Below are 16586 nucleotides of genomic sequence, written 5' to 3' on the forward strand. Positions count from 1 at the left end.
TTTAAATGACTTTTGGAAATGGTGCCAACAGAAGGAATAATCTATACCAGGGAATGTCAGACACTTTCCATCCAGAAAGGTGAATACCCCAGGTATATAATGTGCTCACTGTGCTGGGACTGGCCTTGGCATCAAGTCATCAGGTTCATATGGAGCAGCCTAGTTAAGACTGGGAAGTCATAAGGTGGGTAGTGTTTAGCAAGACTCCCATCTTTTGACTTTTTTTGTGCCCTTCCCTTCACCTAAAAGGAGGAAGATAACTGATAGGCATCGAAGATGGAGGCACTTATTGGACTCTCAGAGAATTTTCTTCTCTTCACCTGTTGACTGTCAGTTTCCTCAAAAAGATCATCAGAAAACCCTACCAATCAAGCAAAACTAAGTTTACTAGATGTACTTCAGGGAGGGGTAATACAGCTTAAAAGAAACCTAAGAATCTGAGCAGTGTCACAGAAGAGGGAAATTAGAGGAGGATATTTACAGGGTTTGGGTGCTGGGCTAGAAGATTTTAAAGTGAGTCTATAAAGGCAGAAAACTATTGGAATTGGGTAAAGTTCATGTGAAATAGTAGTTTTGGATGGGTGGACACAGCTTTGAATTGGACCTGAAACTTGATGAACATGTGTTGCACTCAAATAAGTTATCTTAGTTGGTTTACACACTCAGCAGACAAGATTTCTGTGTGGATTTTCTTTTTCTCAGAGAGAACTGGGTTCAAATTCTAATTCTGTCCATAGACAAGTATTTTACATTATACACTAATAGGTATAAAATCAGATATTGGGTCTAATATATTTTGTAACCACAGTGTTTATTGTAAATTATCATTTAGTAATTTGTGATGTCAGTAGTCTTAAGAATAAATGCTGTTGGAAAGAAGACAAAAGACTGAGGAGGCTGAACTGCTAACTGGTGTTGTAAAGATCTGATCCCTAGCCTTGGCATATGTTGTTCCAGAGACCAGGACAGGTAGTTTAATTGATAACTGTACAGAGTTAGAAACTATATCATATAAATGGAGTAAAGTATTTCTGACTAATCAAAAAAACTGATATTGTATTAAAGAATGATTTAAATAATTACATAAATAACACCTTCCTAACAGCGGGGTATAAAACTTCAAGGGAAAATACATGATAAGCCAAATATGTATGACATAAAATAAATATGTGAAATAATGAGCAGAAACTATATCACTTGGCAATTATCATAGCTATAGTTTAAAAAATGATTTCAATGATTGAATTATAGAAATAAGGTAAATGACACCGTCATAAAGATAAGTGCTACTACACTATTTTGCCAGATCCACTAATCTAAGATGGAAGTAAAGGTTTAACTGGGTAAAAAAGCACTGGTGTTTGGAAAGGTAGGCATTTGGAAGAGTATGTGGGAGCAGCGGAAAGGAATTTCTTATGTCACTTTAAAAATCTTGATCTATCATATAAAATTTATAATATATGCCCTAAAAAATATAGATTTAAGATAAAAAAAAACTCTTTAGTCTTAATATGTGGACAATGGTCCAATCTCAAGGAATTGTTTTTACAACCCCACTCATTAAACCTAAATTATCAGGAAAGTAACACTCAAATTATCTCTAAGCAAAGTATCTTTTAGAGTTGGGTGGTAAACATTTATCAATGTTTTGTTCTCCTAAGCAGCTACAGCATTATTATTCTCTAGACTACCTATCATCATGATAACATCTGGAGACCTAGAGTACATCTCGTTAAAATTGGTTGACCCTGATTACACAAATATCCGATGAGCTAGATTTTTACCCAGAAAACAGAGCAAAAAGTTAAATCAATCCAGATTCATCTATTTTATTCTCTGGGATCTGGAAGGATCTCTGTTTTTCTAGTATTGGCCCATGACTGATAACTTTGGACAGTGTAAATAATCACTTGACACAAAGCTGAGAAGAGTTATCAGTGATCATGACTGGAGAGTTTCAAAGAGAGAGGCTACACAGTGATTAAAACATGCCAATTAAGCTTACAAGCAAAAATGCCCACAATTTCCCCAGCCACTCATCCAGTTTTGTATCCCCTGCTCTCTCCATTTAGTCCAGTCACCTTTTGATATTTTCTAATTAGTCCCTGAACTTCCACTTTACTGAACCTGAGGTTTTGATGTTCTTTCTATATAGAATGCTTTTTCCCTGCATCACCATATTTTAGGTCATAAAGCAAACAAAACCTCATTCTTGGAACGTCCCTCACTTCTTCTTAGTTAAAAGTAATTTTCCCCTTTCATCCCTTCTTGCAGTATTTTGTTCACAACTCCAAGGAAACCTTGCATAAGCAGCAAAATGGTATATGTGTGTATGTATGTACATACACACACTAATTGTTAAAGAGATGAAAATATAGCTAACTTTAATTGACTTACTATCTTGAAAATAATATATACTACTGTTAGACTATTAAAAAAGACACCTAGAAAGTTAAAAATAAATGTTAGTTTGTGGATTATAAATAGAGCAATATCATTCACAGTTGATCTGAGTATTCCAGATCATATGGAAGTTCTAGCTCTCTACTAGATCAGGTTATTCTATATTAGGACACATTCCATTACAAATCCTTCATTTCCTTTCACTACAATAAAAGATGTCTTCCCTTCCAACTAATCTCCCACTCACCAGAGTTCCAATGTCATCACTACCTAGCTGTTTTTGTCTGGGATTTAAGGATATACCTCTTTTTCCCCTTTGACCTGGACAAACACTAAAGACAGTTTTAAAAAGAGCCTGGGCTAGACTAATTGACTGAGAGGGAATATGAGATTTGCAGGCTTCTAAATAACTCCTAGATTCCTAATTAACTCAACAGGGAACAAAACAGCATTCAGCCTTCCTTTCCTCTTCTGAACCTCCCCCAACTTGGCAAGACAGTTGCAACCCATGAGGCTCAGTAAAAATAAATCACCATCATTTTGAGGTAAAGTGCACCATAAATATCCAAAATCTAGAATCACAAACCTACAAACTGGAAGATTTTCATATATATGTCCTGAGTGCCCAGACTTATGGACCATTTTTTCTACTAAAAAGAAGAAAAATGCCACAATGATTACTCATGGCAATTTAACAAACTCTATTTTTAGTTAATTAAGAATATTATTTAACTGTTAAGTATGAGTCTAACTTTCCAATCCAGAAATAACATAGATGCTTGCATTTTCTCCCTAGGATTTGTACAGAAACCAGAGCTCAAAGGAATGATGGAGGAAGGGAAGGGAATCCCCAAAGCATTAAATAATAGGTCTGCATCTTATAGATCATGATCCCCAGACAATCAGACACTACATAAATGTTTCCATTGTTCATTTCCTTTATCGCAGATACAATTAAACTGTCCGGTATGATTAAGAGATGTCTTACCATAGAAAATAGAGGCATTTTCCTAGAACACATCATTGAAAATATTTTTTAAGAGCTGATTAAATGGCTCATCTGCTTCATCACAAACCCTCACTAAAGATAAAAAAATCATGCAATAATTCAAACTGCATTTTTAGGGATTAAGTTTTATGCCAAAATGATTACATACTCCAGCAATAGCTCTCTAAGGATTCTGGTTTTACAAAATAGCTTCCAGTGGTTAAAAGAGACAAGAATTTCCAAACTGGATATGCTGCATTTGGTACTTGGTAGAAATTTGTTTAAATAATGAATAAATTTGCTTCTGTTGTAATGAAAGCCACTTGCTGTTAATAAAAACAGTCCCCTGATACATGTTTTATTTATTGAATTTTGTGGGGAACAAATACTAATAGAGTCTAATTCTTATGTTCCTTGGCAGAGTAAAAAAAAAAAAAGTCATTTAATTGATGATGTCTTGAAGTTTATCCAGTCTTCACAAATTATGCTGCAGTATTCTTCAATAGAAGATAAAATCTATCAAGAAGAGCTTTCTCAAATTCTTGTAGCCTTCCCTCTCCACCAATAATATACATATATATTGCATATGTTATATATTTTTACTGTCTTATCTCTACGTTCCATGGTATGGGATCTCCAGCTGATGGTTCTTCCCCTGTGCTCTGAATCCAATATCCAACTCCTTCATCACATACCTACTTGCATATCAAATACCTCATTTTTCTCTTTTTTAACCTAGAGCTCCTCATGTTCTTCACTTTAAACAGGCTGAAGACTCTCTAAACTTCCCCTTTTGTCTTCTTTCTCATTTGTCCTCCTAGCTAGCACTCTTCTCTCCCACTGAAAGCAAAGCTTCTAAAAAGTAGATTCCAGAGTCACTGTCCCACTTCCTGGCTTCCCACTCCTGTTCTAACCCCAAATCGGAATATTGGTTACCATCACTCTTCTAAACCTCTCTTGCATGTGTTATCAGTGTCCCCTGGTCCTCTTGTCCTTTTCTTATGTGACTTCTAACAATAGCCTTCTAGAAACTCTATCCCTTGGGTTTCTGTGATACAGTTCTCAGGTTTTCTCCTGATCCTTCTGATCTGACTCAGCTTCAGTCTCCTTCATGGCAAACACACATTTTTTTTAATGGAAAATTCTCTGGTAAATAAAGAAATTCAAATTAAGATATGACTTATAATGTGTCTTATAAAGTATATAAGGAAAAGAACTCATACACTGCAAATAGAAATAAGGAAAGAATGTTTCAGAAAACAACTCAGCAAAGTGTTTCAGAAGGTTAAAAGCAGGCATATATTCATTGACTTGATATAATTCTTTTGTTAGTATTAGAGGATCTTGCTACATTTGAAACAAGTAAAGAAGACAAACCTCAAGGGAATTACCCTTTAAACTTTGGTAACTACGAATCTAAAGCCTGCAATGGTAATAAATATGGACCTTTTGATAATCACCCTAAATGTAAATGGTCTGAATGCACCAATAAAAAAAAAAAGAGTCACTGAATGGAGAAAAAAAACAAGACCTGTGTATATGCTGCCTATAAGAGATTCACATCAAACCCAAAGACATACACAGACTGAAAGTAAAGGGATTGAAAAAGATATTTCATGCAACTAATAGGGAGGAAAAAACAGGAGTTGCAGTACTTGTATCAGACAAAATAAACTTCAAAACAAAGAAAGTCACAAGAGACAAAGAAGGACATTACATAATGATAAAGGGGTCAGTCCAACAAGAGGATATAACTATTATAAATATCTATGCTTCCAACACAGGATCACCTACATATGCGAAAAAAAATACTAACAGAATTAAAGGGGCAAATAGAATGCATTGCATTCATTTTAGGAAACTTCAACACCCCACTCACTCCAAAGGACAGATCAACCAGACAGAAAATTAGTAAGGAGACAGAGGCACTGAACAACGTATTAGAACAGATGGACCTAATGGAGATCTACAGAACACTTCATCCAAAAGCAACAGGATACATATTCTTCTCAAGTGCACATGGAATATTTTCAAGACTAGATCACAAACTGGCCACAAAAAGAGCCTCAGTAAATTCAAAAAGATTGAAATTGTACCAACAAGCTTCTCATATCACAAAGGTATGAAACTAGAAATAAATTACACAGAGAAAATGAAAAAGCCCACAAACACATGGAGGCTCAATAACATGCTCCTAAATAATCAATAGATCAATGACCAAACAAAAACAGAGATGAAGCAATATATGAAGACAAATGACAAAAATAATTCAACACTGCAAAATCTGTGGGACGAAGTGAAGGCCATGCTAAAAGGAATGTATATTGCAATACAGGCCTACCTCAGGAAAGAAGATCAATTCTATATGAACAGTTGAAAATCACAATTAATGAAACTAGAAAAAGAAGAACAAAAGAGTTCCAAAGACAGAAGAAGGAGGGGCATAATAAAGATTAGAGCAGAAATAAATAAAACCAAAAAGAATAAAATAATAGAAAGAATCAATGAAAGCAGGAGCTGGTTCTTTGAGAAAATGAACAAAATAGATAAAACCCTAGCCAGACTTATCAAGAAAAAAAGAGATTCCACACACATAAACAGAATCAGAAATGAGAAAGGAAAAATCACTACTGACACCACAGAAAAACAAAGAATTATGAGAGAAAACTATGAAAAATTATATGCTACCAAACTGGATAACCTAGAAGAAATGGACAAATTTATAGAAAAATAAAACCTTCCAAGACTGATCAAGGAAGAAACAGAAAATCTGAACAGACCAATTACCAGCAATGAAATTAAATCGGTAATCAAAAAACTACACAAGAACAAAATTCCCGGTCCAGGTGGCTTCACTGGTGAATTTATCAGACATTTACAGAAGACCTAATACCCATTCTCCTTGTTTTCCAAAAAGTAGAAGAGGAGGGAATACTTCCAAACTCATTCTATGAGGCCAGAATCACTCTAATACCAAAACCAGGCAAAGACACCACACAAAAAAAGAAAATTACAGACCAATATCCCTGATGAACATAGATGTAAAAATACTCCACAAAATATTAGCAAACCAAATTCAAAAATACATCAAAAAGATCATTCATTATGATCAAGTAGGATTTTTTCCAGGGATTAAAGGATGGTACAACATTTGAAAATCCATCAACATCATCCACCACATCAACAAAAAGAAGGACCAAAACCACATGATCATCTCCATAGATGCTGAAAAAGCATTCAACAAAATTCAACATACATTCATGATAAAAACTCAACAAAATGGCTATAGAGGGCAAGTACCTCAACATAATAAAGGTCATATATGACAAACCCACAGCTAACATTATACTTAAAAGCGAGAAGCCGAAAGCTTTCCTTTAAGATTGAGAATAAGACAAACATGTCCACTTTCCCCACTTTTATTCAACATAGTTCTGGAGATCCTAGCCATGGCAATCAGACAACACAAAGAAATAAAAGGCATCCAGATTGGCAAGGAAGAATTAAACTGTCACTGTTTGCAGATGACAATGTATCATACATAAAAAAACCCTAAATAATTCACTCTAAAACTACTAGATCTAATATCTGAATTCAGCAAAGTTGAAGGATGCAAAATTAATGCACAGAAATCTGTTGCATTCTTATATACTAATGAAGAACTAGCAGAAAGAGAAATCAGGAGAACAATTCCATTCACAATTGCATCAAAAAGAATAAAATACCTAGAAATAAACCTAACCAAGGAAATAAAAGACCTATACTCTGAAAACTACAAGACACTCATGAGAGAAATTAAAGAAGATACCAATAAATGGAAGCACATCCCGTGCTCATGGATAGGAACAATTAATATTGTCAAAATGGCCATACTGCCTAAAAGCAATCTACAGATTCAATGCAATCACTATCAAAGTACCAACAGCATTCTTCAATGAACTAGAGCAAATTGTTCTAAAATTCATATGGAACCACAAAAGACCCTTAATAGCCTAAGCAATCCTGAGAAGGAAGAATAAAGTGGGGTGGAACATGCTTCCTGACTTCAAGCTCTACTAAAAAGCCACAGTAATCAACACAATTTGGTACTGGCACAAGAACAGACCCATAGACCAATGGAACAGACTAGAGAGCCCAGATATAAACCCAAGCATATATGGTCAATTAATATACGATAAAGGAGCGATGGATATACAATGGGGAAATGACAGCCTCTTCAACAGCTGGTGTTGGCAAAACTGGACAGCTACATGCAAGAGAATGAAACTGGATTATTGTCTAACCCCATACACAGAAGTAAACTCAAAATGGATCAAAGACCTGAAAGTAAGTCATGAAACTATAAAACTCTTAGAAGAAAACATAACCAAAAATCTCTTGAATATAAACATGAGCAACTTTTTCATGAATGCATCTCCTCGGGCATGGGAAACAAAATAAATGATGAACAAATGGGACTACATCATGCTAAAAAGCTTCCGTACATCAAAGGACACCATCAGCAGAACAAAAAGGCATCCTACAGTATGGGAGAATATATTTGTAAATGACATATCTGACAAGGGGTTAATATCCAAAATATATAAAGAATACACATGCCTCAACACCCAAAAAGCAAATAAAATGGGTGGAGGATATGAACAGACACTTCTCCAAAAAGAAATTCAGATGGCCAACAGGCACATGAAAAGATGCTCCACATCGCTAATTATCAGGGAAATGCCAATTAAACCACAGTGAGATATTACTTCACACCAGTTAGGATGGCCAATATAGAAAAGATGAGGAGCAACAAATGTTGGCAAGGATGCAGAGAAAGAGGAACTCTCCTACACTGCTGGTGGGAATGTAAGCTAGTTCAAACATTCTGGAAAGCAGTATGGGGGTTCCTCAAAAAACTAAAAATAGAAATACCATATGACCCATGAATTCCACTCCTAGGAATTTATCCTAAGAATGTAGGATCCCAGTTTCAAAAAGACATATGCATCCCTATGTTTATCGCAGCACTATTTACAACAGCCAAGAAATGGAAGCAAGCTAAGTGTCCATCAGTAGATGAATGGATAAAGAAGAGGTGGTACATATACACAATGGAATATTATTCAGCCATAAGAAGAAAACAATCCTACCATTTGCAACAACATGGATGGAGCTGGAGGGGATTATGATCAGTGAAGAAAGCCAGGCAGAGAAAGAGACATGCCAAGTGATTTTACTCATCTGTGGAGTGTAAGAACAAAGCAAATACTGAAGGAACAAAACAGCAGCAGAGTCAGAGAATCCAAGAATGGACTAACAGTTGTCAAAGGGAAAGGGACTGGGGGGGTGCTGGGTGGGAAAGGCGGAAGAAGGGGAATAAGGGGCATTATGATTAGAACTCATAATATAGCGTGGGGGCATGGGGAAGGCAGTATAGCACAGAGAAGTAGTGACTCTATAGCATCTTACTATGCTGATGGACAGTGACTGTAGTGGGGAATGTGGTGGGGACTTGCTAATGGGGGGCATCTAGTAACCACAATGTTGCCCATGTGATTTTATACCAATGATACCAAAATAAAAAAAACAATGGGGGAAAAAAAAGAAGTCAATCCTCTCCCTCCATGTTGCCCTCTACCCAAACATTTATGAGTTTCAGGAATTTTGCCTGGAGCCCCCTGGAAACTACCGATAAGGATATTTCATTCTGTGGGCAGTTTTGAAGCACACAATCCTCCCTGATGCCAGCGAGTTTGTGCAGAGCCACTGATTCCCTGAAATTCCCCTTTAAAATGCTCCTTCTGAAGACACGTGGGAGGCTAGTCCCCCTTCTCCCCAGGCTTCTGGTTTCCAGAATAAAGCAGCCTTTCCTCTTCAGCACCACTCACCTCTTGAGTTTTGGCCTTTCCAGGCATGAACAGCTGGGTTTGGGTTCGGAACTAGGCTACAGCCTGGTAATATTAATATGGCTTAAGCAAAGAATCATGACTGTTTGAGGCAGATTCTTAGGAAAGTAATCTCACAGCACTGTTCATACTAAGGAAATTGATAGACAACTTAAATGACCAATACTGGAGAAATAGCTTGTCAATACAAATAAATGCTAGGCAGTTATTTAAACTGATACAATTACATATACCTATATTCTCAATACATTTCCAAGTTGAAAAGAGATTAAAACTATGTTTAATATAATCTTACTATGTATACAAACATGAGTAGAAGTACATAAAATACTGAAAGGTTAGTACATGAGTACTGTTGTTAACTGCTGTTTTATTTGGCTGATGGAACTACAAGGTGATCTTTTTTTAATTTTCAAATTAAAAAAAAAATTTTCTATAATAAGTATTATATTTGCCAGATGAGAATACCAATGAAAATATTTTCAGAAGTGTTGTATTTGAATAAACTAAACATAGTAGTGAAAGTTTAATTTGGTACTTCGAGCTTATTAACTTGGCTGAATTGTTTCTTGGAAGAAACATTATTTATTTCTCTTCAGAGAGATATTTAGGAGTTAATAAAATAAGTGAAGGCTGTTGCTTCATAATGACCCCTTACTCTTAATTTACATTTTGAATAGAATTTAAAGTAAAAGTTTTGGCATGAAAGGCTTGGAAAATTTTACATAAGCAAGAGTCTTTAAGAGGTGGCAGGGGAAATAAATCAATGCAATATGGTAATCAGAGCTATCAGAGAAGGTAGGAAGTAATATATACTGTGGATTACATTTTTATCCTATTGATACCAGTAGCTAATATATATTGAGCAGTATGTGCAAGTACTGTGCCAAAGCCTTAACATGAATCATCTGTTTGTTCCTACAACAAAATTATAGGATAGGTGCCATTGTTATCCTTATTTTAAAGATGATCATTGGGAGCCAACAAAAGATCACTTAGCTTATTCAGGGTCTTACAGATAAGTGGCTGGGTTCTGAACCTAATCTAACTGCAAAATCTGTGTGCCTAATTATCATGTGATCTGTACTCCTATCTATCATATCTACGGAGAAATTACTTTTATTCAAATTTCTCATATTTGACCTAATTTCAGAAAGCAAAAAAGTATAAGTGGAATTAATAGTGTTTAGATAGAATATTGTCCTTTTATTCAAATGGAAAATGTATTTATTTAAAATTCATTTCAAATGTTGAAAGATGAAATATGATGAAGCAATGATAGTCCCCAAATTATAATTATAGTCATTTTATTAATGCATATAACTTGGACACCTCTCACACATAAACGTCTTATTACCATTCACCACCAAAGCCATATTCTCATTACCCTGCACATCCACAGACACCCTCACACTTACACAGTCCTATTGTAATTGGAATATACTATGTACACATATAAAGGAAAGGGGTATATTTGAAATGTAATAATAAAATATTTTTCCCAACATGACCACAGGTTTTTACTCGATTTTATTACTTTATACACTATCAGTTAAAGAATTACTCATTATTTCATTCAATAAAAATTTCATTATATGCCAAATCATACTAGACATCAGTGATAAGAGACACAAAATTGAGGTTAATGGTAGTGGTAGAGATATAAATGACAACCCAAAGGTTGCTTTGATAGAAGAGTATACAAAGTGGGTGAAGGACAAATTCCTCTCTGCCAGAGAACAGGATGAGGGGAGAAGGAGTTTGAAGAAAGCTTCCTAGAATAACTGGAAGGCTGAACTTTTAAACAGAAGGAAGGAATTAGCCAAGAAGAGCAGTAAAATAATGTTCCAAACAGAAAAAAATCAAATTATGAATGCAGACCATACGTAAGTGGGCAGGAAAATCATTAGCTACTGTGGGGACAAAGAGCATACACATGTTATAAAGAAGTGTCACGTGGTCCGTGATGTAGAATAATATGTATGTATTTTTTTTCCCTTTTCAGTTCAGATCCTAGTCAACAAACAATTCTTTTCCTCTGAGGATTATGTTAATGAAATTTTTCTTGCCTTCAAAATATAGGATTGAATGAGGGCCACACAGATCACAGAGGAGGCAGTTAAGGAATGATCATGAAGTCTCATGGAGAGGTGGAAAGATACAACAAATATGTATTTTAAAATAGATTCGGTAGAACAGGGATGGCAAGGAGTTTGAACTTGAACATCAACTGCCTTTAATTGGAAATAGCTGTGTTAAGAAAAATTTCCACTCCCACTAGACCACTGGTAGGGCCAAGAGGTATCTTCTGAGGCTTCAGTTCCATCCTCTAAACGTAGAAATTTTGTAGCTGCTACTAATATAGTTTCAGTAGGAATGAGTGCTGCAAGCAATTAATGACACTGTATTTGAGAGTGATGACACACAAGACACATACTGTCTTATGGCTATTTCTAGGCCACAACAATGACAGAATCTGGGGCAGTGTCAAGAAAAAGTGCTGAATGAATAGGCAAATGTTATGGGATGGTTGTCTCAGGAGTCCTGCAAAGGCATTAAACTGCAAAGGCATGCAAGAACTTTAACTATGGGGACAGCTTGATACTCCCATTTTCCCACATTGTATTAAAATGTCCTGTTTTATTGTCTCATTTCTTCACTAGACTTCAAGCTCTTTTTTTTTTTTAATGAGAAGTTTATTTAAACAACAAGAGGCTTGATCTGAAGGGAAAACTATCTAGGATTAATTTCTTTTAGTGTAATTTATCCCTTCTTAAAGGCAGATTGCCCTGCATGTAACAGCTATATAAAAAAGTTATTAAAATTGTCCTTGGTTTTACCATGATAAATGAAAAGCATTAAAACTCTCCAACTGAACAAGTATGCAAAGTTTTTCATGTTGTTCCTTTTTTGTTGTTGTTAAACAGTAAGAGTAGAATAACTCACTGGAATATAAAGGTAAGAGCTGAATGAACATGGTACTAATGGAGAAAAGGGATATTTTCACAGAACCAGAATTTTTTCCCCATCTCATCTACATTTGAATTCAATCAAAATGCACCACTGGCTATTTAGTTTAAAAAATGCAATATACCTGTGCACAAACACAGTTACTCTCTGTACAATAAAGGAATGGGAAGGGGAAAATGAAAGAACAGAGAAAACTATACTGTAGTAGTCAGGAAGTGGTGGAAACAAATCGCAGTTTTCTAATTGAGAACATCTTCTTGGTTGGGAGAAACTGAGTTCTGGAAGTAGAATAGCAGGTTCCCTTTCTAGGAGACACCTCCTGTCTGTTGCTGGAGCCCATCAATTGTATCTTCATGCTTTATTTCTGGCTGTGCAGGTGTGTCTGTTCCATTGATTGGCTGCCCATCAAATCGGGATCCAATCTGCCTCCTGACAAACCCTGTCATTCACAATAGGCTTTCATTAATTTACTAGTGGTGTATGCCTCTTAATCTTAAATTGCACCACAGAACAATTTTGCACCGCCACCGTCAAATTAATATGGTTGTTGTTCTCAGCCTTGACTCCTTCCTTGGGCTTTTCATCAGCCGTGGCAAGCGTTGGCGTCTCCTCAGCTGCCAGGTACCAGGTTCACAGGGAATGAGCATACAGGCAGCACCAGGAGCTCTCTGGTAAGAGGAGAATACACCTTTCTGTATCCTTAGTGAAAACATCAATTTAGTGACTGAATATTTATGATGTGTTCTATCTCTATTTTTGTAGCAATTAAGATTTTTAAAAAATTTAAGACATCAAGAACCTATAAGATTATGAAGGATTGTCCAGAGAAATAAGACAAGCATTAGGTGTCACAGAAACCAAGAGAAAGATGTTGGTTTTCCAAAGAAGAGTTAGTATTGAACTCTGTGAGAAACTTCAGAACAGTTATGAGAGAGCTGAATAAAGGCCACAGAATCCATCTGCTTGAAAGTTATTGCTGATCTTAATGATAATATCAATGAAGAAAGATGAGTAAAATTCAAACTGCAGTGGGTTTAGGAGTAAAGAAGTAGGTGACAGAGAGTGTGGCTTATTCTTGTGTGAAGATAGGGCAAGAAGAATAATGTAACTAAGGGAAGCATACAAAGTTGAGGATAAATTTATATGATTTAATAAGGACCTCTATAAGATTAGAATACCTATAGAAACATGCAAAAATATTTACTTTTTTTGAATATGCAATATACTAATTTGTTCCTGTTTTCCTGCCAGCCCATATATATTATGTTGAAGAAATGACAGTTTTAAACAGGATACGAGTACATTTAAAAATAAAATAAAAAGTAAAAAAGTCATTTTGAAGCATGACACACTTTTCCATGAGAACCATCCTCATCTGAAGACAGACCTTAGTAGAGTGTTTTAGAGCAGGGTTTAGGTTAGTATGAAGGCCGTGGGTGTTTAAAAGAGTAACAGAGTTGTGAATAGGGGAACAGAACAGAGGTGGTGAGATGTAAGAGCGAAGCTACGTGTACTACACAAAACTTCCTGGAGCCATACTCACTCCTGGGCGAGGGGTAGGGAACTCCCTCTCTCAAAACATTTTCCCCAGATGTGAAATTAAGAAAGAATTATGAGCTAATATCATAGGTTTAATGGACTCAAAAATTTAGCTTGAGAACTTTAGACGTATATCGCAATTTCTCTTAGGAACTGTCCAAAGAAAAGGTTTTTAAATTTTGACTTAGAGTGTATCTTTTGATGGACAGCCTTTTCACAAATTTGTGTCTGTCAGTATTTATTCCAGACTAGGAGACAAGTGATTGCATTTCCCTCATGAGTATGTGCTCAATCTTTTAGTAATTGTAGATAAAGCCTTCAACAATTTAATATAATTGTGCTGTTACCTCAATTTTTAAAGTGATTATTAACTAAAGTCCAACATTCATATTCTTTGACTGACCTAGGCTCCTCTAGGGGAGCTCTGGGGAACAACATCTGTGAAGTTCTCTTTTAAACCACCACAATCTACTAGTTTTTCTTAATGGTCAAGTTGGTTATCAAAAAGTATTTACTGGGATTATTCCCAATATTACAGAAAGAATCCTAAAACACTTAAGGAGTGGCTAAATTTTCTGGTTAAGGAATCAGACTCATACAGTTGAAAATTTAAGGCACACTGTATTAAAGTTATTCTGCATTTGTGAAACTCATAGGAGATACAAAATTAATTATCTGTTTATTCTGTAATAGGTAGAACCAAAGTCTGATATCATTCAACCATTATTCAGACTGTCTGATGCTTTGATATATCCCAGTAAGTGGAAGGCTTGGATGGAAATGAGCCTAAAAGGACTGAATCTCACATACACTGATTTATACCACAGAATTGATTTGCAGATATAAATCTGAGGTTGAAGAAACTTCTGAGATGACCACTTGAAAAAAATCTGAAAAGCTTCACCTCTGAATTTGACTGCAGGGTCAAAGAGACAAAGCACAGTCAGAGGAGAAAATGAAGGATTTGTGTGTAAATTTCTTACACAGAAAAATTGTTACTAAGCCAACAAAGTCTGTCGCACATATATCTATGTGCCTTTCATCTGGCCGTGTTTTGCTTGAACGTATTAACATATCTGACAGCTCAATTAGAATATTAATTATCCCCAAACAGCTAACAACACCTGTCTCTTTCTTTGCGATACAGCTCTTCACTCTTTCCATCACTCATTTCCATAATGGATGGCTCTGTTTCTGTGTTCATAGCTGACAAATTTGTGTGGACAATTGGCTAAATATGAGTCAATTAGAGTTTCAAAGGAAATTGGAATTTTGAACTCAATCAGAAGCCATGGGTTTAACCAATCAGGTACTTACTGGGAAAATAAAAACTATCCTGAGTAATTAAAACAGAGGGAATTTGACACAGGAAACTCGCTCTATCTGTGATGAAATAGCTGTATGAGGCCAAGTGGGAAAGAGTGAGTCAGCACAGAAAGGATGCTACCACATCCCTGAGCTGAAGGAACAGAGACAGTGGTATTACCAGAGCTATTGGAGAACAAAAATAGTCAAAAGTCCTTGGCCTTGTGGAATTAATGTTCTAGAAAGGGAAACAGATAACAATTATAAAACCTACCAGGGGCCCTTTTATCTCTATAGAACATTCTGACTCAGGGACTGCCCAGTTTACACTGAAGGACACAGGACAAGGCCACAGCTGGAAGGGCAGGCCAGGCATTCCTCCCACAGAGTCCCTGCAGCAGACACACTGCAGGCGGCTGGGGCATAAGGAGGTCCGCACAGGCAGCTGCAGGGACTGCTGGCCAGCCCTTAAAACATCGTGCCTGGCAGGTATAAATGTGTCTTCAGCAATTCCACAAGTATAAATTTTAGTGTCCCCTGCAAGGGATACACTAGTTACAAGACTCAAGATATACAGAGAGGCCCAAGTCTGATGTCTTCAGGAGGTTTATAGTTCATTCATATTCCCTCCCAATCTGATGGAATGTTATCAGTCAAGGGCCATTATTAGCAATAATGTTTCATAATGTACTTGACACCATCTTTAGGTCTTTTCAGGGAAACAGAGCCAGGAGTTTAACAGTGGACCTGATTTCCAGGCAGTGGGGAAAGAGTTTTGTTAACTCTTTTGCTCACAATAATTACAATGAAAACATAAATTACACAATATGTTAGATTGTACATATTATGGAGAAAAGGAACTTGAAGAGGATAAGAAGGATTAGAAGTTCAAGATGGTTACAATATTTTATATGGTAGTTAAGTGTGATGGATCTACTCTAGGATGGACTCCATGGTCTTTACCTTCTGGTACTGTTATCTTGTGATAACTCTCACCTTGAGTGTGGGTGGAGCCTGCGACCTTTATAGCAAATGCAATATGCCAAAGATTTCATGGTGTCACTTCTGTGATCATATTACATGTGATTTTAATGCCTTTCCATTTCTGGCATTAAGGAAGACAGTGGCCATGTCAGGAAGGTCTGTATGGAAAGGGACAGAGGGCAGACTTCAGGCGAGGAAATGAGTCTCTTGCTCCAACAGCCCCTGAGGAATTGAATGTTGCCAATAACCATGTGAGTAAGGACGTAGCTCTGTCCTCAGTAAAGCCTCAGATGTGACTGCAGCCCTGAAGCTTTATGTCGGTCTTGCAGAGGACACAGCTAAGCCATTACTGACCTCCTGACTCACAGAAACTGTAAGAAACAAATGTGTGTTATTTTAAGATGCTAAATTTGTATAGTACTGTTATACAGCAATAGATAACAAATACATCAATGCAGGTCCCATTAACAAGATGCTCAAATGTCATGTGGTTCTCAGGGTGAAGAGCA

The 16586-nt window shown here is 36.3% G+C and overlaps 1 protein-coding gene and 1 pseudogene across 1 annotated transcript in view; both read right to left on the reverse strand.

Annotated features, from left to right (window-relative positions):
* Positions 1–16586, reverse strand: part of AGMO (alkylglycerol monooxygenase) — a 384539-nt gene that overhangs the window by 47602 nt on the left and 320351 nt on the right. The gene's annotated exons all lie outside the window — the stretch shown is intronic.
* LOC118917029 (small ubiquitin-related modifier 2-like) lies at positions 12555–14992 on the reverse strand (annotated as a pseudogene).

This window comes from Manis pentadactyla, chromosome 7, assembly GCF_030020395.1.
Source record: "Manis pentadactyla isolate mManPen7 chromosome 7, mManPen7.hap1, whole genome shotgun sequence".
Lineage (NCBI taxonomy): Eukaryota > Metazoa > Chordata > Mammalia > Pholidota > Manidae > Manis > Manis pentadactyla.